This window comes from Alligator sinensis, unplaced genomic scaffold (genome assembly GCF_000455745.1).
Source record: "Alligator sinensis unplaced genomic scaffold, ASM45574v1 scaffold525_1, whole genome shotgun sequence".
In the NCBI taxonomy this organism is placed as follows: domain Eukaryota; kingdom Metazoa; phylum Chordata; order Crocodylia; family Alligatoridae; genus Alligator; species Alligator sinensis.
Window position 1 is genome coordinate 345,096 of NW_005842936.1, and position 23,827 is coordinate 368,922.

At 43.2% G+C, this 23,827-nt stretch overlaps 1 protein-coding gene across 11 annotated transcripts in view; it reads left to right on the forward strand.

The window, feature by feature from the left end:
- Positions 1-23,827, forward strand: part of BMPR1B (bone morphogenetic protein receptor type 1B) — a 519,526-nt gene that overhangs the window by 330,295 nt on the left and 165,404 nt on the right. The window contains exon 1 of one of the 11 annotated variants that reach the window (XM_006036263.3): positions 17,020-17,038. The exons of the other annotated variants lie outside the window; for them this stretch is intronic. The gene's annotated coding sequence lies outside the window, so the exon portion shown is untranslated. Of the gene's footprint in view, positions 1-17,019; positions 17,039-23,827 lie in introns of those variants that run through there. 11 annotated transcript variants of the gene reach the window in all.

Sequence of the window (23,827 nt, forward strand, 5' to 3'; positions counted from 1 at the left end):
TTTCCTCTGCACTGAACAGCAGTTTCTGGGGAATGAGCTGGTGCTCAGCCTTGGGAGACAGTAGCCATTCCCCCTCCCCATGGCTAGCGCCCCATGGAGCTGCCTGTGCCTGCTCTCCATTGCCACTGCTGCCCCATGGGACAGCGGTAGCAGAGCAGGGATGCAGCATGACACTGCATGGGCTGTGAGTGGCTGCAGCATGGTGGGGTGCCGGCCACGGGAAGGACGGGGCGCTTTCCTCTGCGCTGAGCACCAACTTGTTCCCCACGGGTGAGTGCGGGTCACGTGGAGTTGGGGCTGGGCAGGGCTGGGGCACTGGGAGTGCGTGGGTGCATGGGAGCCAGAGACAGCCAGGCAGGAGTGTGGGGCCCACACCAGTGTACTGCGGCCAGCACCGGCAGGGTCCAGAGCAGGGTGGCAGGTGCATGGGCTCCTGGCCAGCAGGGATTCTATGGGCTGGGTCAGCTCCCCCCTCTCCCTGCTGGTGCAGCCCAGCCTGGCCCCACAACCCCCTGCTAGCCCTCACCCCATGCTCCTACTGGCCTACTCTGGGCCCTTCCAGTGCTAGCCCTGGGGCATTGGTTCAGGCCCCATGCTCCTGCTTGGTTCCACTCCCCCACACCACTTTCATCACTTTCCTGCCTGTCTGCCAGCCATTCTGCACTACATTGCTCACGTACCCACACACACACCTTCCCACAAACCCTCATATGCAATCACTTCTTCATATACACCACAAATGTACACAAATCAAGACAAAATATATTTTTAATAAAATTAAAATATACTATTATGGGTGTTTTGATTTTTAGTATGCAGTTTGGTTCCCCCCCCCCCCCCCCAAGATGGCAAACCCCCTCCCCCAAAGGAGTACTTCCACAGGCAAGGGGAGGGACTTCCAGTGGCAAAGGTCAGAGGTTAGGGGCGGTGGGACTTCTGGTGCCAAGATGGCGACCAGGGGGTGAGGCACCTGTTAAGGGGTGGGGCTACCCATGCAGCCCTTGACAGCTTGCCTAAACTCAGTAAATTCCCCTCCACCTGAAATAATTGCCTGCCCCTGGGGTAGAGAGTATTGTGCTACACTGCAGATGGGACTGGCATAAAGAGTATAATAGATAAAATACACCTGCAGCCCTTGTATTTATTGGTAGTGTGCAGGTAACCTCTGTTTAGCAATTTTCTAATGAATGGTCATATTCAATGAAATTTATTCAGTATTTCCTTTTTTGAAATCACTGCACCCCTTCCTTCCATTGAAACTGTATGCAAATGAGAGGTGACTGGCTTTTCATTTTGGTGTCTTAAGTGTGTGTGTTATAGAAAGATGAGGAGCCATTGAAAGATTATTCAAGAAATTCCAAACGTGCTTTTGTAACTCTCACAAGAAGTATACCAAATAGAGAAAAAAATATTTTTCTTTCATGAATAAAGTACACATTATGAATGCATATTTACAAGTAGCTTCCCTGTTTTTTTCCAACTGCTTAGATATATTTGCAGACTTATGCTGTACCAGCACTAACCAAATAACAGAGGCAGGTGAGAAATGTAAACAGATGTTCACTGATCTATTTTAATGGTTTAGAGTCAAAATGCAGCGACTGGAAAACTTGTTATTTTTTTATTATAGAGAATCTATATTGTGGTGAAGGTGTTCAGATCCTACAGTGTTCAGTATGGTGCTTAATTACCAGATATAGTACTTTATATCATGATGAGCTAGACTACCAATAGAGAGAGAGCTAAAATAGTGGTGGAAACAAAAATTGATTGGAGAGATCCTTAATTCTCCCATTATCTTAATAGACAACTTATTGCACCTCCAATGTAAGGGTTCACCTGGACCTTCAGGTAAGCAAGGGTACAGGTTACCAAGGCATCAGGTCAAGGTCTGGATCAACACAATGGAGAACATGGGACCAGGTTCCAGGAAAGCTGAGACAATGATCTGAGAGAGATAGTCATGGGGGCAAGCTGAAATCAGAAGCCAGGAGAATCACAGAGCTGGGTATCGAGTTCTAGGGAAGATTCGACAGCAGAGTCGGCAGCATTTCAAGCCAAGGTGACCCCACAGCTCAGCACCACTCAGTATGCACGTACTAATTGGCCCCTACTCCTGACTGCAACTAGGTGTTCTTGTCATGAGTCCTGGAATCCTCCAAAAAATGATATGCAGAAAAGGCATAGGGTAGTCTGGTCTAGCTTCACCTTATGGAGCGTAGGGCCATAGTAATCATATGCACCAGGCTGAGAGTTGGGGCAATAGAGGGATTCTGGGTGAACTGTTTGGGGTCCCATTTGGTGATGTTTGCCAGACATTTAAGGCTGATGAAGAAACAGGGATCACTGGAATTAGGAAAGAAAGGTGCAGCTCAGCTGTGGGAGTGAAGAGCAAGTCAAAATGTATGCAGCGTAGTGGCTCACTATGACTTGGAAAAGAGTAGGTGCTGAGGGGAACCGCACTGAATGGGCACTACCATCTTATACAGCTGGGTTGCACTAATCTATCCTTGTGGTATGTTCAATATGTTTTGCATTTAATCAACATCAGAGTTGGTTTCCATTTCTGACTACATGCTGCTTTTAGCAGCAGTTCAAAGATATAAGGCATGTCTACATCTGCATTTTAATATGCAGTAGCTTATTTTTCTGTGCATTAAAGCAGTGCTTAAGAAAACTGTGCTGTTATGCTGATGCACAGTAAAATAGGCTACTGAGCATTAAGCGTTACTTAACAAGCGTGTGCTTGAGCTACTGTGCATTAGAGCAGCTTAATGCACATTAATTTAATACCTCACATTGGACCTACTAAATTTAATGTGCATTAGCACAAGCACATTAATGCATGTGTAGACGCACCCACAGTGTTTTTAATGTGGTTTCTTTGGATGCAAATGTAAGATGAGGGGCTTTTCCCCCCCCCATGATAATTGGTAGGCAAAACCTCATCTTGTATTTGAGTAAATATGGTATTATATGCAAACTGAACTAGGAGAAGCAGGGTCACCTTAATTATCGTAAGTTTTAAAAGCACCTGAGGTATTGTTCCAAGGTCGGACAATATATATAGATATAGATAGATAGATAGATGGTAGGGCCTATATATACATTCTGCCTACACAGTTAACCATTTCAGGTGCTTCCCATTCATGGCCTCCAGTTTGTTTCGCATTCACTCATGTGCATACTACCCTTAGACTAACGATCAAACAATGAATAAATCCGACCTTGGAACAATACCTCGGGTGCTTTTAAAACTTACCAATAGATATAAATGGTAAGCAGCCCAGTGCCCAAGTGCAGTTCTCTCATAGCTGGCAGAATGGCTACAAGTTTGAATTGCTACCAAAACACTGGCAAGCCACAGTCATACAGCAAGATTATTGCTGCACACAACTGTAAAATGGGTCCATGTAGTCATTACCAGATTTGTTTTATTTTATTAAATTCAGCTGCATTTAAGAAATATTACTTTTCAGATGACCCTTTATTAAGCCAGTGAATTACTCTGTATGCTTCTTCAGCAATTATTACTTCTGGAAATTCATCATTTCACACATGATAAATATTTATGATTCCTTCTTCTCAACATAAGGTATCAGTATTTTATTTTCAAGTTGCAGCACACTGCAGAAGAAAACATGCTGTACAGCTCATGAGTAAATTAACCAGACATAAAAAATTAAAAATTTTGATCTGAAAACTCACCACTTTATAAGAAGCTTCTAGCTACACAAGCAAACAATATGAAACGTAGTCATTCAAAAACTTCAGTTTTATTATTTCAAGCTACAGGAAAATATTATATTTATATCTACTTACCCACTGATAATTAAGACTCATGATTCCTCAGCCCTTTTGAGATGCATATTATTTTTGTGGATAAGTAAAATAATTGAAAATAATGAGAGAGCAGCCCTGCAATACAGAACTCAGAACTTCGAAGGATGAAGTTTTCATTCCCTTAGTATTAGTGATTTATTTTGATATTTGCACAGAACAGCAGAAAAAAATTACCAGACTGTCACCTCTGATATCCTAAATTGAATCAACTCTAGACAATTTCACAGCAAAATTAGAAATTAATTCTAAATATTAAACTTGGCTGAATTCATAATGCACGGAATCTAGCCTCAAATAAACGTTACATATAAAAAAGAGAAAGGAACAGTTACTTTTAGCAACAGGACAGAATTAAACTATCTGATTAAACCATTTCCTCCCAATACAGAACAGAGAAGCTAAAATAATACTGGTAATTTTTAAGGGAACAGTTCCCTTAAAAATACATTGACTATCCTCAGCTTCTAATTACCGTTGAGGGAACTCAGAACCTTGGAGGAATGGAGAAGCTTTAATAGTAATGAACCCGTGTAATACTTGGTCAAATGTGTACATAGTGACAAAATTTCTTAATATTACAGTTTTGAATTTCTCCCAGGGCTGTGCCCTCTCTGCTGGACTACAGAGTTAGATTCCCTTTTCCTCGCTCTCATTCTAGCCCCATGATTCTTGTAGCTTGGCTACTCACTGTGTCAGCTTCATCATGTGGTAAAGGCTATGGAGCTATCCTCACAAGTGCACATATACCCTAACTGCTATGCTACTGGGCAAAAGGTGGATGAGCCATCCTCCATATGGGCATCTCCTCCACAAATTGAACAGGATTCCAAAATAAACAGGAGGCACATAATGTACACCCTTGAACTCAGAAATATTTCTATGTAGCATCTTCTTTTGGCTGTTGACTGGTGACTGACTCCTTGGATGCTCTAAAGATGCATAAGGCATTAACAGAATGGGAGACCTAAGCACTTCTGCTGGTCAGTATGGGCTCAGCTTCTGAATGTCAATCAAGGCCTCTGGTCAGTCAGACTTGGTCCTCCATTCTCTGCTGATCCAGACCCTGACCTGAAGCACCAGTACCTGTAACCCCACCTAGCTGACCTCCTGTTTGCCCTTCAGGGCCTACCTGCAGGCCTGGCCGGCCACCTATGTCCTACCCAAACCCTCCCAGCAAGGTGTGCTTCTCAGACCCGCAGTGGTACAGGGGGATGGATCCACCACTAAGGCAGATCTCTGGGCATGAGCTGCTGGCTGTCTTACACAGGTTAGAAGCCCAGATCACAGCCCTGTAAGCCCAATGCGCCTTGTTTCCAGGCCCACTGGTGTGGCTAGCCCACTTGTCTCACCCCAAACACTGGATTCTGCCATCTGCCAAGTTAGACGGGGATCACAGCCACTTCTTGTGTCACCTCTTTTTGTCTCTGCCCCAAGACCTACCCTCCTGACATAGCCAGAGTGAAACTGATCCTCAGCCTCTTGAGTGGCAATGCCCTGGCCTAGGCTTCTTCACTTCTTGAATCAGTAGACCCCTTCCTGGAGAAACTTGAAGATTTTTATCCAGGCCATGGCCAAGATCCTTGGGGTCCACACTGTAAAGTGGGCTGCTGTGTAAGCAGAATGTGTACATATAGTCAAACAAGCTATGCTGCCAAGTTTAGAGAGCTCATCACCGACACTCAGTAGAATGAGGCAGCTCAACACTTATGCTTCTGTCAAGGGCTCCAGGGCCACATTAAGGAAAAACTGGCCCGGATGGAGCTCCCATCTACCTTGGAGGCCTTATTGATCTTAGCCTCCATACTGATAGTCACCTGTCTGAGCGGCAACAGGAGCACAGATTCCCTTTGGGCGCTTTTATTCCCTTGCCAAACCAGAGCTCAAGGTTCTCAAAGAATTCAGTACAGAGAACCTCTGTAAGGAATTCATCAGACCCTCCATGTCTCTGGCCAGGGCTATGATATTCTTATCAATTATCGTGTCCTCAGATGGGGCTTAAGGTTAAACAGCAGATCTACTCATGTTCAACCTGTGCCCAAACCAAGAAATCTCAAACCAGGCTAGATGGGCTTCTCCAGCCATTACCCACACCTGCACTACCATGCTCAATGTTTTCAATAGACTTCATTGTAGACCTTCCACATTCTGAGAACTGTTCCATGATCAGGGTCATGGGGGTGTATTAACCAAGATGACCCACTTTGTCCCTGCCTAGTCTGCCCCCACTGCTAGCAAAACTGCCAATTTAGTTCTGAGGCACTTAGAAGAGTATGCATATAAACATTTTCAAAACAGAGCTAAAAATATCCCCCCCCCCCCCTTTTTTTTTTTTTTTTTTTTAAGATACATAGCATTACATTGTAAGAAGCTGATGAAGGGTTTTGAACAAGAAGAGCAAACTAACAAAATTTCAGACTTTCTGCCCATGGGGTAGCCAGCTCTCAGTGTTGCTATCTTTTGTAGCTTTAATATATCAAGAAAACAGTAACTTTCTCTAAATCCAAGAGTATAAAAGTAGATGTACCTAGTTGCCCTTCATAATGGCCAATTTGCTTTTCTAGTCCAGATTGCCATTTCCCCTTGGAAGTGCCAATCTCACTTAAGTTTATAGAAAAAAAAAAATTATTTGTATTAAGTAAAGGCAATTCAGTGATTTGTGTATCCTATCCGTGTTTTTCCTCTCTGGAAATGGGTAAGAGATTAGTTTCCCTTAATTTCTTCTTTTCTCTTTTTCAGATTGAATTATTTTTTTCCTGAAATGTGAGTGACATGTTTGTAATTATAAAAACATTATATATTTAAAAAAATCTCCACTTTGCTGTTTTGTCAGGGTTGAGGTGAGGAATACAGTGGCATTTCATTATTTTGCAAATATAATTGTCTGAAAAGTTTGTCTTCCATTGCACAGTGAAGTCTCAACATGAAAAGGGTCCAATAACTTCTCTTTGCTGCTTTCTAGATGGAGATAATTAACCGAGGGCTAATTGATGCAATAATATGATGAAAACCACTGGTGAAATCTCAGCCACACTCAACATGGCTTTGAAAGGCAAAATAAAAAAAAAAAAAAAAGATGTTGCTATACTTAGTTATAACTGCATAGAGCAGGGTCAGAGCCTAATCTTCAGCTGACTCACCTTCTCTTTCCTGCTTATCTAAAGCTGAAACCCTAACTATTGCTGAAACTGGTCTCAATGGGTGTGAGACAAAAAGGAGCCAACTCCCAGGCTCAGTTGCGAGACTGGCCTACTCCTTTGGCCGTGGGCACACCGCTCACCTAGTTTGTCTGCCATGCCTTGTAAATTGTTCTAGTTGTTAATAAGCAAGAAGCTGCCCTTTCACTGCCCTGACGACAGGGGCCAAACATATACACACTCTGACCACCCCTTTTATGTGCCCAATGACTTGCAGATAACACACTCTGTTTGGGTATTTACTCCAGCTTGAGGCCAGAGCAAACTCAACACACAGTTCCTGCCCCCTTCTGGGCCACACACATACTACCCCCTCTCACTGGGGCCTCTTTCACACCCCCCCCCCCCCCCCCCCCCCCCCCGGGGCCTCCTTCACCCCCCCCCCCCCCCCTACTCTCACCAGGGCACTCTCATGCCACCCATCTTGGGCCTCTCTCATACTGCCATCTTGGGCCCCACACACCCTACCTTGCTCCCTTTGAGTGACCCCGGAGGGCCATCAGGCTTATCTCTTTTTGCCTCAGCCAGCAGATGTTCAGCCTTTTGGGCCTTTCCCATGGCCCTCATCTGAACAAACGCTGGGCAATTTGCAGAACTGTGGGCTGACTTTGTCCCTAGACCTTCACCAGGCTACTACTCCGGCCCTACCATTCTGAGGCCCCACTCTCTACCCTCTCTCCAGGCCTCTCAGCACTGCCCTCACATTTGGGCACAGGCTCGAACACCCCCATAGGCTCAGGTAGCACTCTGCTTGATGTGCCTGGCCCACCACTCCGCCCTTTCCCTAGGGCATGGGGTTGAACATCCCCATAGGCTTAAGTGCCCCACTCTGCATGCCTGGCCCACCACTCTAGTTAACTCATCCACCCAAAGGTTGGGGCTAGGGTTAAGACTCCCTTATCCGCCTTTCACTGGGGAGGCTCTTGGTCCTGGCATTTAAGTGGCAATGCAGGCAGTCCCCTCAGGCCTCCCTACCCCAGCAGGGTGCAGTTTTTGGTTATGCCCAGGACTATAAGGCCTCCTTCTTCTGCATAGCCTCACCCTTACCTCCAAGCTGTTCCTGAAGCAGGAGCTCTGCCAGGAGATGTTACTCCCAGGGCTGCTGATCACAAACTGCCCCCTAGTCAGGAGAGCTGGGCTCTAAAATGGCTGCCCTCATCAGCCCCCTGGTGGCTGCCTGTTCCAGCCCTTAAAGTGACGGAGCACTAAAGTTGCTCCATCACAGGGTGTAGGTATGATTTTCAAAAAAGCTAAAAAGTCTTCAAGGCTGCAAAATAGGAGGAGGGAGATTAGAAGCATCTAGCAGACAACAGTATTGTCCTAAGAAAGGTTAGCCTGATTAGTGGGACATCGAGACCATTAAAAAGGATTGTTAACACTTCTAGAGTGAAGAACAAATAGCCATTAAATCAGCTGCCTGAATGGTAATGCAATAGCTGCTGCACTATGGAGTGCATCAAAGAAGGGTGCTTCCGTTCTGGGCAGAAAATCAGCTTCCCTACTTAATCCACACACCCCAATTTTGGGGGAAAAGGTATGTGTTATATATGATAAAATAAGGTGATTTATATGCATTAAAACATTTTGGGCCATATGGGGTACACCTACATGAGCTATTAGTACGGAGCCGTAAACGCCGATCCATAACGTGCCAGAGTTTAGTGCGCCCAGGCACTGCATTTGAACGTGTGCCTGGGACTGCAACACGTTGAGCTGGGTTGGAGCAGACCCAGCTGGCAGGATGCCTGGGGGTCACCCTGACAACCTGGGGCTGCTCTGACCTGGTTCAACATGCTGTGGAGGGGCTGGCTAGGGCACAAGGGTGCTCCAGTGGGGGACTAACCGGCAGGCAGCCTCCACACTAAAGCACCCCATGCCCCAGCCAGCCCCATCTACATGTGCATTGCTTCATACTAAAGAACTCTGCCGCAGGATAGTACTCGTATTTACAAGTACTAACCTGTAGCGGAGTTCATTTATTTCCAGCGGCCTAATAGGGCCACATGTGTAGGCGTTGAGACTACTGTGGAGCTAATTATGCAGCTCCACAATAAACATCTTGTGTAGATGGGCCCATGATCTCCTAAACCAGGGGTTGGCACCCCCTGGCCATGATCTCCTAAACCAGGGGTTGGCACCCCCTGACATGCATGCCGAGCATGGCACGCGGGGTCATTTTGCATGGCATGCTGCAGCACAGCTGTTTGGAGCCTCCTGGCTACAGCCGGCCCCAGCTCCATGTAGCTGCTGCCAGCAACGGAGCCCAGGCTGCTCCCAGCAGGGCTTGCAGAGTCCCAGCTGCTTGTTGGGAGCAGCCCAGGATCTCGACTGGCAGCAGCTCCCCAGAGCTGGGGTTGGCTGCAGCTGGGAGGCTCCAAACACCTGTGCCGGGCTCCAGCATCAGCTCTGCAACGGCGCATGCAGGCACGCCTTGGAGCAGGCAGTGGGGGAGGGGCCTGAGGCAGCACAGTCCCGGTCTCTCCCCCGCTCCCAGCATGGAGGTGATGAGCCTGGCATAGCTGTTTGTAGCCAGCCCTGGCTCTGGGCAGCTGCAGCAAGCAGCAGGCAGAGTGCAAACAGCTCTGCTGGGCTGCACAGCTCTGGCATCAGCTCTGTGCTGGTGGCGACTGCACGGGCACCTCGGGGTGGGCTGCGCTGTCCTGCTGTCCGCCCCGAGGTGCGCACACACAGTCACTGCCAGCATCCTGCCATGTACCCCTTGCCCTCATTTTGTTTTTCTGCCATGCCGGCACTCCAGCACCTTCCAAGGTAGGCATTGTGGTGTTTTTCGGCACTCTGGCCAAAAAACTTTGCCTACCCCTGTCCTAAACTAAGCCCTGGAATTCTTCATCTTCATTAACATATGATAGATGGTATTCAGTCCTTACATTGCCCGTTCTTTGTGCTATCCTGTAGTTCAGCACAGGGAACAGACAGGAAAATGTTATACTACTCAAGTAAGGCCAGCTTGAATACACTATAAGGATACCACTAACTTCACAATCACACTTCTGTCTGAATTTAGAACTGTTTATAGTTGTTTCAAGAAACACCTAAGATTACTGAAGCTGAGAAGAATCACTTTTCAATTTTCTTACTTTGTAGATTTGACATAACTCAGTAGAGCTGATTTCAGTTTAGCACATTTATAATCAAATCAGTTTTCCTCTCTTGTTTATGTGTATCTTTTGCATAGTAATAGAGGAAAACATTTAAAAAAATAGGAGAGTATTATTTTTAAACTACTTATTTGTCTTGAGAATTCAAAGGCATACAGGTTTATCCACAGCTCCAAGTTTTAAGTCTGTTTTTTAAATTTTCAATAAAGACCTGATTTTGGAGCTGGGAGTGAATGGAAAGTGTACTCTTGCACATATTTGTATGAAAAAATGTAAATATTTTAAAAGTTAAAATATATGTTTGTTTAAAAAGGCAATAACATAATTAAACACTTCAGTTAATTGGTGTGAGAATGTGATGCTATTTAGTATGGCAATTCAGTTGAACTGAACATCAAGACATATAGTATACATCACATTAATTTTCACAGGGTTTCCACAGAGTTGCTTTCAAAATGAAAAATACAATAATGAAGTAAATTTAAAGATTTTAAAAACAGTGTGGCAATTTTTAAAAGTTTCTTAATAATACTACATAAAATATAAAACTTTCTCTGAATTACTTTTTGTATATAACTTGTTTCACGTTAGAGGCATTATGTTTCATGTATTGTGTAAATTGACTGCATGGGTTTGTGTAAGGTTCATCATACTGCTAAAGCTGTCAGTGGTATTTATGGCTATTCATGTGCAGTGAACCCTTGAACCTGAACTGGTCATCTGAGTGTTGCTTGTAGCTGGAATTGTGCTTATTTTTAACCCTGGTAGCAGTATTTAATTGGTCCCTAGGAAAAATAATTGCAATCTGAAGTTGGTCATGCAGTAGGGTAGGGAGTGTTAAAATGCTGGACTGGCAGGTAGGATATTAATTCTTATTGAAACATTACTCATTATGGTTCTAAACTTAGATTCCTTTTATCCTCCATGTATATTTGGTTGAGTTTAAGAATGAAAGTGGAATAGAATATTTACTTAAAATGCGACCCTATCCTGTTCTATTTAAAATCAGCAATGTCAAACCTCACATTAAGTGGATAAGGCATTAACAGCAAGATTTGCTGGCTATGTAACAAACACACAGCTATGCAAAAGGAAAAGGAGGGTGATGATGATGCCATTTTGCAATAAAAGGAGCAGAAAGCCCCAAATGATGCGTATTGCAAGAACTTTGAATTCAGAGTATTTCCAGTGATAACTCTTCTGGAACTTCAGTCCTCCAAAAATACTCTTAACACGAGAAAATCCTGTTAAGTATTTAGCATGGCAGCAATGCTACATGCGCGATACGTATCTTTGGACCCCCTCCAGCCAACATAAAGAGCATTTATATTTCTGCAACTTTAGTGGGGATTCCTTTGACACAATCCTGGGAATGTCTTTTAAACTATGTACATGCATAAAGCGTATACCTTTCAAAGCAAGAAATATCATTCAACATATAATGTTTTTGCATACATTGGTAGTCTTCTAATTTCACAAGTAATCCTTCCCTAGCTACTGTATTATAGAAATAGCTCCTTGGTTCTCTCTCTTTTGCTTTCTTCTGAGTTCTTTCTCCTAATGAATTTAGTAATAAATCATTAGCTCAAATCCAGGAATATTTTTTTAACCTTAGTCTAAGCAATTTTTGAACTTCTATGAAGGTTTTACTGATATAATGTATTGTTTGCTTTCTTTTAGGAAAGTAATACACATTGAGGCATATTTCCTAGAAGCTGTTCAGCTTCAGTTCCTCTAAAAATTTCATTAATGTGATTATAGCAATGGAAATTTAGTACATGTAAGAAATCATTTTTAATGTAACCATTTAATTGGATTGTCATGCCTTTTCAGTGCCAGCTATGGGGATAGAAATTTTATAAAATTTCATTAAAAAACTGAGTGACCAGATTTTCATACTTTTTATGTCTAAAGGTGGCACCTAAATTGACAATTAAAAACTCAAGTTAGAGACTTGGTCTTCAGAGGTGCTGAGCATTTGAAATTCTGATTGAAATCTGTGGGACTTGTGAATGTGCAACATCTTTGAATCCACCTATAAGACCTCTGGGCTATAGCACCACAAAAGTTTTTATTGGTAGAGGCATAGAAGAGAACAGCTGTTTTCTGAAAAGCATTTCACAAGCACTGGCATAAAAGATGAACTAGTCAGGGGCACAAAACATGGTTCTGAGGACAGTTCAGACAGTGTTATGGCTTACAGGCTGGCACAGCTTAGGCCCCTGTGGCTACGGAGCAGCTCATAATGGAAAATGAACAAGATGGCTTGAAGTCCACTCAGTCCTTCTTCCTTGCCTGTGTGTTGAGGCTGCACATCTTAATGGTGTAGGATGGAAACCATCACAATCCCTCTACTCAGGTGCCAAAATATGAAATTAGCTACTTATGCAGGCTGTCACATTTAAAGTATCTAGTTTGCTTGCCTATTAAATCAAGAATGATTTTATGTCTGTGCTACTATAGGTACATTCTTCTATGCCCTGGCCAGTCTAGCATTTGGGCTTCTGCACTGTTCTCAACAATATCGGTGTATTGTGAAACAAGCTTTACGTCAGACAACCAGATATAGGGAAACAGATTTGAACTTTTGAAATTTTGTTTGCAAATACCTCTATAATACAATCAGGATTTGACCTTGAAAACATTTCCTAGTTTCTATGAAGACAAAGAACAGGAGCTTTAAGTTAATAATATTCAGCTGCCTGTCCAATAGTGAATTACAACCTAGCATTAGAGAGAAAAATAAGAGAGTGCTATTGTAATTCTGTAATTGAAAATGTATCATTGTGGAACTGGTACTTGGAGACCACTCATATCTTATGGAAATGTGTTTCCTTTTATTTGGAGTGCTATTTATTTAATGGTATTAGTTATTATAGGATTGCAGGTTAATTTTAATCTACTAACCTTATGTCATAGTGACACTGTCCAGTTGTACATTTAAGTAACCTGGTAGCTTCTAGTGGTTAATGCATATTCCTTATTTTCCATTTAAGATTAGATTGCTTAGATTAATACATTTCTTTTTATTCTTGGATTCAAAGCAATAGTTTCATACATTTAAAAATAGGTGTATGCACTTACACAAGCAAAAACAGGTAAATTAATCCAAATTAAAGAAGATAAAATTATTGAATACAATCCTGTGATTTGCTCATTATCATGGACTTTATTTAGAGTCAACAGACGTTGAAAGCAAATAATACTTTGCTTCTTATGCTTTATTCTCTGCCTTGGTTAGATGAGTACACTATTTCCAGTGATGGGTTGAGCACTATGAGAGAGGGGAAATCATTCCACCTTTGCCTACAATTTGAGTTTTTGTGGTGGAATTTTAACAAAGAACTACTGCAAGCATCTATCCATGCCAGCCTGGCATTGTTCCACCATGCCTCAAAGTGCTACAATCCAGGGCACATGTGTAGACTCTGTGCATGGGAGCAGTTGACTCTGGCGTGAGCTGTGCCAGAGTTTATTGCTCTGCCTTAATTGCTCATGTAGATACACCCAATATGAATCACAATTCTTTTAGGTTGGTCAAAATCATGTAATTTGAACAACAATAATCTATTATGGTTTGATGAATCTGCTTTTTTGGATTCTGAATGAGAGATGTGCAGTTCCTACAGCTTCCTTCAGTTAGACTGAAGGTTTCCCATTAGACAAAGACTCTTGTTTTATTGTGTCATCCTATGAAATTCATAACAACCATTTTTTTTCAGACAACCCCAGAGAAAGATGTTCAGCTAACAGACCATACTGTCAGTGATCTGGGAGAATATTATATATATATTTTTTAACTCTGGTTACCTCTTAATGTTGTTTTCACCAGCCTCATCCTTGCAGGTCATGGTGGCGTATTGCTGGCCTGCAACACAGTGACTGGGAGAGAAAGGTTCCAAAATTTCAAAGGATGAGGTTTAGTGCTCAGTGAGCATATCTACAAGTGCTTTAATGTACCAGAGTTACTGCACATTATGCTTAGTTTCTGTAATAACAGGCACTAACTCAATGTGCAGTAACCGGCGCTACTGTGCAGTAGCCATTTTAGTGACACTAATGTGTGTAGTAGACTAAGTCTGCTGTACATTAGTGCATTAGCATGGTTTTATCCGCGATGTGCTAACGCACAGTAGAATTAGTCTACTGAGCATTTAGCATCTCATGTAGACGTGCACAGTCTTTCTTAAATTAGGTGTTGTAACTGTGTAGGAGGCAGGAAAACATTTCTGCATAGCATCTGTGAAGTCTCAATCAACAGAACTGTTCCCAGTGGTTAAAGAAAAATAGAGTAAATTTCGACGTTTGCTTTTCTGCAGGTGGCTTAGAGCAATAGTTTTTCCACCTCATCAGTTAAAAGGAAGGTGAGTGGTGGATTCAAGTTTGTACAACTTAAAGGTACATGATTTTAATTGACTACCCCTTTGAAAGGAGGCAAACTGGCTTTTAAAATTGAATAGAAGGTCTATGAAAGGTGCAGGACGGACAGCCCTTTTTTTTCTTGAACCAAACATCAGGCTTCCAGGTAGTAGTACTGGAATATTCCTCACAGCACTCCATCATCAAGCTTAAAAACTCATAGAGTCTTCCTCAGGGGTGGGCAATTATATCAGCTAGTGGTCCACTTAACACATTTTGGCAAGCCATTGAGGGCCGCAAGGATAGCCCCACCCCTTGACAGGTGCCCCACCCCCTGGTTTCCATTTTGGAACTCGAAGTCCTGCTTCCTAACCCCCAACCTTTGCCACTGGAAGTCCCTCCCCTTGCCCCCAGAAGTATTCCTTTTGGCAACAGGGTTTGCCATCTTGGAACTGGAAAAAAAACCAAATTATATTCTAAAAATCAAACATCTATTATAACATACATTAATTTGATTTCAAAAAATTTTTTTTGTCCTAATTTATATGTATTTGCATAGTGTGTATAGAGGTGATTGCATAACAGCTTAAAATTAAGTCTTACTTTTGTATATTGGAGGGGTATGAAAGGACGTGGGGGATATGGATGGATGGATGCAGGGTTTGTAGGGGGCGGTGCATGTGTGGGGTGTGGTTGTGTGTGGATGGGTACATGGGATTTGTGGGGGGGTGGGTAGGTGGGTATGGGGCTTGTGGGGAGCTGTGAGTGCGTGGGGGGAGGGTGGCAATGGGGGTTGTGGTGTGTGTAGAGGGCAAGGGTGGCTGGAGTGTGTGAGGGTGTAGGTGCATGTGTATGATGGTGCAAGAGGGTGTGGGTACATGTGTGTGTGGGAGCCGCACTACAAATGCCACCCCCCACACACTCCCCTCCCTCATTGCGCACAGCCCCTGCCACCAGTGACAGCAGCAGGTGGTAAGGCCTCAGGATGCTCATGGCCCACAGCAGGCAGAGACCCCCAGTGGTGTGCAGTTCCCAGGACTGCATGTGGCTGGGCTGCCAGCAGGGAGAGGGGTCGAATTGGCCTGGCTCCATAGAGCCCCTACCAGCTCAGGCTGTATGCTACTGCCACCCTACCCTGGGCCCCTACCAGCCCTGGCCCCGGGGCACTGGTGCAGGCTCCACACTCCCACCTGCCTACTCACTGCCCCTTCCCCCTGTCCTGCTGCCACTGCCACTTCTCTTGCCTGCTGTCCTTCCCCTGCCACTTGCCTACCTTGCCACCTGCCACTGCTTCACCCTGCCCATCTGCTGGCCGTTCTGTCAGCGCGTGGTTTCCAGCTCCATGGCCAGGACAGCAGAATGCCGCAGGAGCCACCCTGGCCCGGCCTGGCCCCTGTGGTTCCTGTCTGGCTCCATGCTGTGCCGGGCAGTCCTGGCCATGGAGCTGGGTACCACGTGGTGCCAGCTGGGCTGGCTCCTGGTGTGCCAGTGATCTTCCCCCTCCCTCTGTCCACCTGTTCTTATCTAAGTTTCCATTCTTGGATGGAGGGAGGACAGGAGAACAGGCCCATGGTCACCAGGCCAGAAGCCTCTGCTAGGCAGAAGCTTCCAGTTGGGGGCTGTGGGTGGGTTGGAGACAGGCGGGCCTTGCTGCTACCATCGCTGGGTTCTGCCACCACTGGGTCCTGTTGCCAGCTCCTCCTGCTGCTGGCACCTCGTCAGCTTTTAGACAGGCAGCCACTGGCAGGTAATCATTTTGTAAATATTAGAGGGACCCCGCCAGCCAGATAGAATGGCCTGGCCTATCTTGCCTGTCCCTGGTCTACCTACACCATCAGTCCTTGGCCTGTTTTTCTGAGTTTGTCACTGCATAATGCCAGTTATTATTTGCTGTAACCTAGGAAGCGTGCACTAAAACTGGACTGAGACTAGCAGTTGATTTTTACATGTGCCACTAAAATGTCGCTGGAAAAGATAATTTTCACTTGCTACTGAGCTCTGTTGGATTTGAGCTGGTGAAAAGGTTCTTTATCTTGTGACCAGATCCCTGAGCTGTCTGGCTCTGTCCTTGCCTGCTTTTGTTTTAGATAGCAAACTACACATTTTGCATTGTTCTTTCAGATAATCTTAAACAGCCAAACTAGAAAAAAAAATCTTGACAATTGAAGCAGGAAATATGTTTGCCACTGAAGTGCATATTAATAGAGTAAACTGCATTAAACTCTTAAATGGAAGAGACTATGCTATTATGGGATGAAAAGTATGCCTAATTGTAATAGAAGTAGTTACCTCTAAATTGGTTTTCTGATGGATCCTGAAAATGTCCTTATTAAAACGTCAGAGTTATTAAAAGATGCCTTGGCTTTTCTTGCTTTCTGTACCAAATGTCTTAGATGAATACGCTCACCTATGAGGGCTTTCAGGGCCCAGAAGTCTGTCTGTGGGACTCTGTCCCTGAAAATAACCACAGGAGCTCCTCTGGGACAGTCTTCAAGGTTATTTGTACAAAGCATTTCTATTCAGGTCAGGTCTTTGATTGTTTTGACCTGCCTTGTTTCACCATCTCTTTCTCTAAAGAGCATTTTTTTTACTTGCCCAGTTAAACATGGATGTCTCTGTCTGTTTTCTCTGAGCAGTGAGTACAATTGTATATCTTTTCCCCTTTATAGAGGCCCCCCGTTGTTACTTTGAAACAAGTGCTTCATACATTAACAAATCAAGTCTTTTTCCCATTTTAAAACCAAATAATTTACAGGGGAAGGAATCTTACTGTTATCACTTGATTTGTTTCACACTGAAGATATCAGGGATTATGTCTTTAATGCTATATTATAATTGGGTTCCTGAAAAGAGCTCCTGCATCTCAGTGTTTGTTTTAGTTTCACACTTTCAGCTAAGCTCTGTTTTCTCTGCACTGTGTCAGTCACTGCTATGGTTTGTTCTGTAAGGAGGGTTTTGTTTTACTTTCTTTTGCAAGGAGATTGTTTAAACAACCAATCCAAGCTGCAGTCGCCCAGGCTGAGGAAATCCTGTATGAACTGGAAAGTGTTAGAAGGATTTAATGAGATTATCATGAACTGTTACTTCACAAAAAAAATCAAAACCCCAAGCAGCTGCACTATGTAATAGGGGACAGGTGAAGGAATTTGAAGGAATAAAGAAACAGTCCCTTTTTGTAAAGAGAGTTTCAGATTTTGTCGTAGTAAAAATTAACTGTGTTAAGTATAGTGAATGCTGTTATGCTACAGACGTCAAAATAATTCTATCTGGTGTTATTGTCCATTTATTTGGAATAGACAGATAGTACTGAGATTTGTATCTTGGTGTTTAGTAGGCAACAGACAGTATGGTAGCCTTTTTGCTTAGAAGTTGAATCCATTCATGAAATAGAGGGAAAGAAGTGGTGGTTAAGTCCCAGATCAGGTTAGAGTTTGGTCTTAGTTTTTTAATTTTGATTCATACTGAATTTGACTACAGAAGTCTTTCTCTGATCCCAGAGGAAAAATTGTTTTTAAACAGTTTTAGTATCTGGAGACATAGTTGACCATCAGAAATATTTATTTTAGTCTGGCTAAATACAACTCATGTTGTTGTGGAGGGAGTGCAGAGTATTGCACAAATTGCATTTCCACTTCCTTGTTTGGATTTCTTTTTTAATGTAAAATCCAATCATAGTACTTTCATTACGGGGATGTGATCAACAGTACTTTTTGTCATGCAGTTGGCTTCCATAGACTCAAAGGGACTACAAGGTTCCTGTGTAGCCCAAGCCATAGAGTAATATTTATCCCCAGTGAGGAACAAGGGCTGTTATGTACAGTGCAAAATATGATTTATTAGTGTGGAAATTAGATGCATGTGATAAAGTTGCTTCATTACCACTTTAATAATATAAATCTATATCAGCATTGTAAAAATACTCTAATATTTTTAGCCATGTGTTTTCAATATTGGTATCATACTTATAAGATATTTTATCTTTTACCATAAAGCACCCTCAATACACAAATAAATAAACGTGTGACTGAATGGATCCTCATTTTGATTTTTATCAAATGGAAAAATAGTTTGGACACTGAAATATACGTTTTGTATTGAAGAGAAGTTGTTAAATGTTGAAACTTCTTCTATTAAATGATGTATCAAAATATCCCACCCCCAACCCATGTAAGACTTGATAAAAATGATTATATTTTTAAAAAATCTTTTACTGATTTACTTCATGCACACACAACCTCATTTTTCCAAAGTTTTGAAGGCATCAAAAAACACTCACCGATTAATTTACTAAATCCAAATAAACCTTGACATTTCTAACTTTCATAATTTTGTGCCATTCTGTTATAGCAGTCTTTAGCAATTTTGGCCTGTGGAGAAAAGAGAGTGGGATAGAGAGCACATGGGCGGAATGAGGAAAGAATGGACAGTATCACCCCGGGGACATGTACATTCTGATTACACCTCCAAATGAGGCAGAGATAACTTATACCTAGTCCTGCCCACTATAGCTTTTACCTCTGCCAGAGCTGAGGGCTGAACTGAGCCACCCAGGTGGTGAAAGATGTAAAAGGAGAAGGAGGAGGGGGAGTGGACAGCAGCTGCAGATTTCCCTACTGTATGGAAGCAGGTGGTATGCTTAGATGGCGGTTGTCTTGTGTCATTTTAGAGCTGCTTTCATTCAGCAGAAGCAGGCTGTGAGTGTGTTGGTTCCTCAGTATACGCAATAAGGCTTTCCTGATGGTACACAGCCAGGCTAATATCTTACCACTAAGCGCGTACTTAGTTGGGGGTGAAAAACTCTCATTTAATGTTGGCCAAATGTATAATGTGTACACGGAAAATCTTGTTGACGATGATTTAAATCAGGAGTATCAAACCCATCTTGCCCTGCAAGCTGGATGAGTCTCTAGGCCAGTCTGCAGGCTAGATTTGGCCAAGCAGGAGCTAGTACACAGGGCTGGTCCAGTGATGCGGCACATGCAGCGTTATCCCTGTGCTGACCCCCTGTGCTGCAGGCAGCACACATCAGCTCTGCTCCAGGACTTGAACTGCACATGGCTCATAGGCTGAACTGCATGTGGCATCAAAGGTATTGCAGAGGACCAGCAAGGGGTGTGCACTGCATATAGCACACTTCTGGACTGGCCTTGTTCACTGGCTCTGGGGCCAGTCTGGATCAGGCTTCAGCTGTCTATGTACACCAAAGCCAGTGCACAGGGCTGATCTAGTGGGGTTCTGCATACAACACACTCCCTGTGCTGCCCCGTATGTCCTGGGCAGTGTCTGCACTGCTAGGTCCAGTCTACATATTGTAGACAGCACAAGTTGTGGAGTGAGTATTTCAGGGGTTAGCTCTGGGGCACATTGTGTATGTGGTGTACCACCAGACCGTCCCTGCATACTGGCTCTGGCGCAGGTCAATCCTGACTGACCCCAGAGGCAATGCACAGGGTCAGTCCAGAGTGGGTGCTGCATATAATGCATGCCCCAAACCAACCCCCTGTACTCTAAGCAGTGTCTGCAGTGCTGGCTCCAGCCCACACAGCAAACCGGCTGTGCATACCACATGCAAGTTCAGTCGAAGACTCATAGCTCAGATCATACAGACCCGTGGACTTGCACCCTTGATCTAAATTATACTTCTTCTGAAGGAAGTAAACCTTTAAAAAATTCAAAATTTTGAAATTTAGGGCAGCTATTTGAACCAAATTATGTGAATCACTGTTCATATATAATTCCAGCCATGTAAAAAGCATGGTTACAAAAAATCGCCAATTCTGCTAATTCACATTACCTTTTTGTGGTGTTGCTGGTGATGCCCTTTCCTTTTGTAGCTTCTAATAGAAGTTAGTTTTTGGTGTATGTAGGAAGCTAAGGAGGCCCATGCCTGTTCAGGGTGGGCCTGATGATCAGTTCTGGAACTGAATGGTTTAGAAAATGAGGCTTAATGGTGAGGTGAACAAATATTGCAGATGAGCAAATTTGCTTAAGTTGGACTGGTTCAGAGAGAACAAAGATGATTGCAGGGACTGGGCAAAGCTAAGTGAATAGAAAAAAAATGCAAGTTAAAGCATGTTGAAAAAGAAGACTATGAAATGTGCACAAGCGTTCCTAAATTATAATTTAAGGGTAAATGCTCAAAAACCTTGTGAACATTTAATGAAAACATCTGTTTTATGTGCAGCACCGTCAAAAGAACAGAAAAAGCATATACACATTTGGGCAGATATGGTAAATATCTGAATGTCATGTATTCTGAAAAAGATACAACAGAAATAGAATGAAGGCAGAGATGAGTGACAAAAAGTCAAGACTATCGCACGAGGAGGGATTTAAACTATTGTGACTGTTTAGATAACATTTAAGTAAGAGGAGACATGATATATAAAATAATATATATGCAAAGAAGATGTAAAGTGGATTCTCCTATTTAACCTTTCATATAATACAAGACAGGAGATATTCTAAATGGAATTCAAGTTCATGTTAATAAAAGAAAATACCTTTTTCCTGGTGACAGGAAACACACAGGCTATGGAGTCTATAATCTATTTCTTGGAGACATACAGACTATGTTGGTCTGATCCAGTGTCAGCTTTGAAGCTCCTTCCTATTTTCTTACATAACATGTATTCCTATAGTATCTAAATACCTTCCGGTCATGAATGGATTTTGTCCTCCACCCATTTCCCACAATACCCTTGAAATAGGGAAGTGTTTAGCCCTATTTAACAGATTGGGCCAGAGCAGATGACAGAGTTAATCTGAGAACTGAATTTAAGTATTAGTCCCAGACTCTGTCCATTAGACCATCCTCCCTGCTTAGATTCCAGGTCTTGTGTCCACTCTGCATTACAAGGAAGCATAAAGACATATCTGCCCTTGATCAGAGATTTTTTTTTCTAATTGGCTCAGCGATGATAGAGAGAGTGTAGTGTAGTGATGTATTCTGAGAAACTGAGTCACAATGTCAGGGGCTAGTTCTCATGACCATAAGAGAACCAGCTAGCTACCAGCATGGGCTAAATTTGACTGGGTAGACAAATCAGCTTGCTAGATGTTGAAAGCTGTTACTTTTGTTTTTGTTTTTGCTTTTTAAATTTTGGTTTGGCTCCCAGTGAAGAACATTTACAAAATCACCACAGATTCCAACACAACTCTTACTCTTGACAGTCTCAACATCAGAGGTTAATGCAAGAGGGTGATTGAAGAGAACAGCTCCATGTCTGCCAAAAATACAGGGAAGTTCTATTTTTTTCAACTTCAGCAAGTAACTCTCCTATTAGCTCCCCCTCCTTCTTGGCTGTAGCAAAGGGAGCTCTGTATCTTGTTCACTCTTCTTCAAGAATTGCTCAAAGGTCAGTGAATGAGGAGGATAATTGAATTGGATATCTATTCCTAAATAAATGTATAATGTATGTGTGTGAGCACATTGATATAGCTTTGAAGGGAAAACTATTGCTTCCACCCATTTTTCTTTTATTGTGGACAAATAAAGTATACCTTTCTCTAGTCAGTCAGTTCAACACCTTTTCTAAGTTAAAATTGAAATAGATTTTTTTTTCTCTTAAATTCTAGTTAGTGACCAGGAAATTGAGACCTTTAAAATTTCTTTGTAAAAAACCAGTGAGAGAGCATGGGACCAAACCAATACAGAATAGCCAACAACCTAGAGATTAGGCCACATTTCTGCTCTGAATCAGAGAATGACTAGAGCTTTGATCTCTTGTGCCATAACCACTGAACTATTGGCTACTCTGGATGGGGTGTGGCTGAGTCTTCTCTAGTCCTGTTCCTAGAAAACCTTCTGATGAAAGCTTCTTTGACACTGATACATTTCCATGAAAAGTTTTGGTCTTGATCAGTGGAGCTCAACCTTTTAGGCTAGGGACAGAAATTACACATAAACCAGTTCAAGTGATCAGAATCGGTTTAAACCTGTAACAGAAATGAAGCTCAGTGCACATAAACCAGTTTCAAAATGTTTGAGACTGATTTAAGATAAACCTGGTTGAATATAGTATCAGACTTAACTGATTTGGATCAAACTGGTTTATGAAACTTCTGTCCCAGACCCCTTCCTGGTTCAAGTTAAATCACAGTCCTCCAGCATCCCAACATGTTTGGCTGGGCTGTCTGCTCCAGAGAGCTGGGCTGGCCTCGCACCTCTGTTCCCTTGCTAGAGTAGTGAGGACTGGCTGACAAGGCAGTGGAGTGGGTTCAAGCCTGGCTGGGGATGCAACCCAGTCTGTAGCGGGTGGGGACAAACCCTGGCTTGGTCTAGGCCCAGGGAGAGGGGTTAAACACCCTTTCCCTGCTCAAACTTACTGCTGGTTGCAGCTGTGGACTACAAATCCCAGAGGCATGTGGGAGTAGGAAGAGGAAGTGATGAGCAAACCTGCACAGTTCTGTTGTGATTTTGGACTACAAATCCTTGAGACCTCTGGGGCAGCACAGAGAGGAAACAAACACACAGCCCATGCTGGCTATGCCAGAGAACTGTGCTCTAGCGCCCCCTAATGTCTGTCCTGAGCCAGTGCAGGCATGTGGCTGCCTTCCCTGAATGTCTGTTCACTTCTGTTTCAATTTAATCTCTGTGGTTTAGACTAACCTTCAAAGACTGAATCAATTTAGTCTCAGGACTTTTGACTGTACTTAGCCTTAGAGAGGTGGGCTGGGTGCTTCTGACCTGGCTACACTGCAGGTCACCACTCCACTTCTGGCAGGGGAGAGAGGGAGTGAGAAAAGGGGGAAGGAAATAGCTGCCTCTGTGTGTGTGTGTGTGTGTGTGTGTGTGTGTGTGTGTGTGTGTGTGTGTGTGTGTGTGTGTGTGTGTGTGGGTAGGAGGAGGGTGATGGGAAGGGCACCAAGAAGGGAGGTCTGCAGACAGGATCAGCAGGGCAAGGAAAAGGATGCACTGGACAAGCTGCTTGGCTCTCCATCCTGCAGGTCAGGTCCAGTCACTTCGGGAGCCTTATCCACCACTGTGGGCCTTAGGATCACTGGTCTTGTTCAATTGGTATTTTTTTACCATTTAAAAAAAAAAAATTCTAATCTGCTCTAATCAAAGATGAACAAATTTAGCTCTTAATCCTACACTGAGCTCTGTGCAGACAAATCTCATTGCAGGATCATGGCTTCCATGGCTATACATATATTTAATGTTTTTGCACAATACTACATAATCTTGTAAACACTTACGGCTCTGGTCTCTCAAGTCAACACATTTCTGAGTTCATTTAGCTTTACTGATCAGATACTGTTTAATGATTTTCGTGTCTTACTGAAATACATGCACCTTAGTGAAAAGCT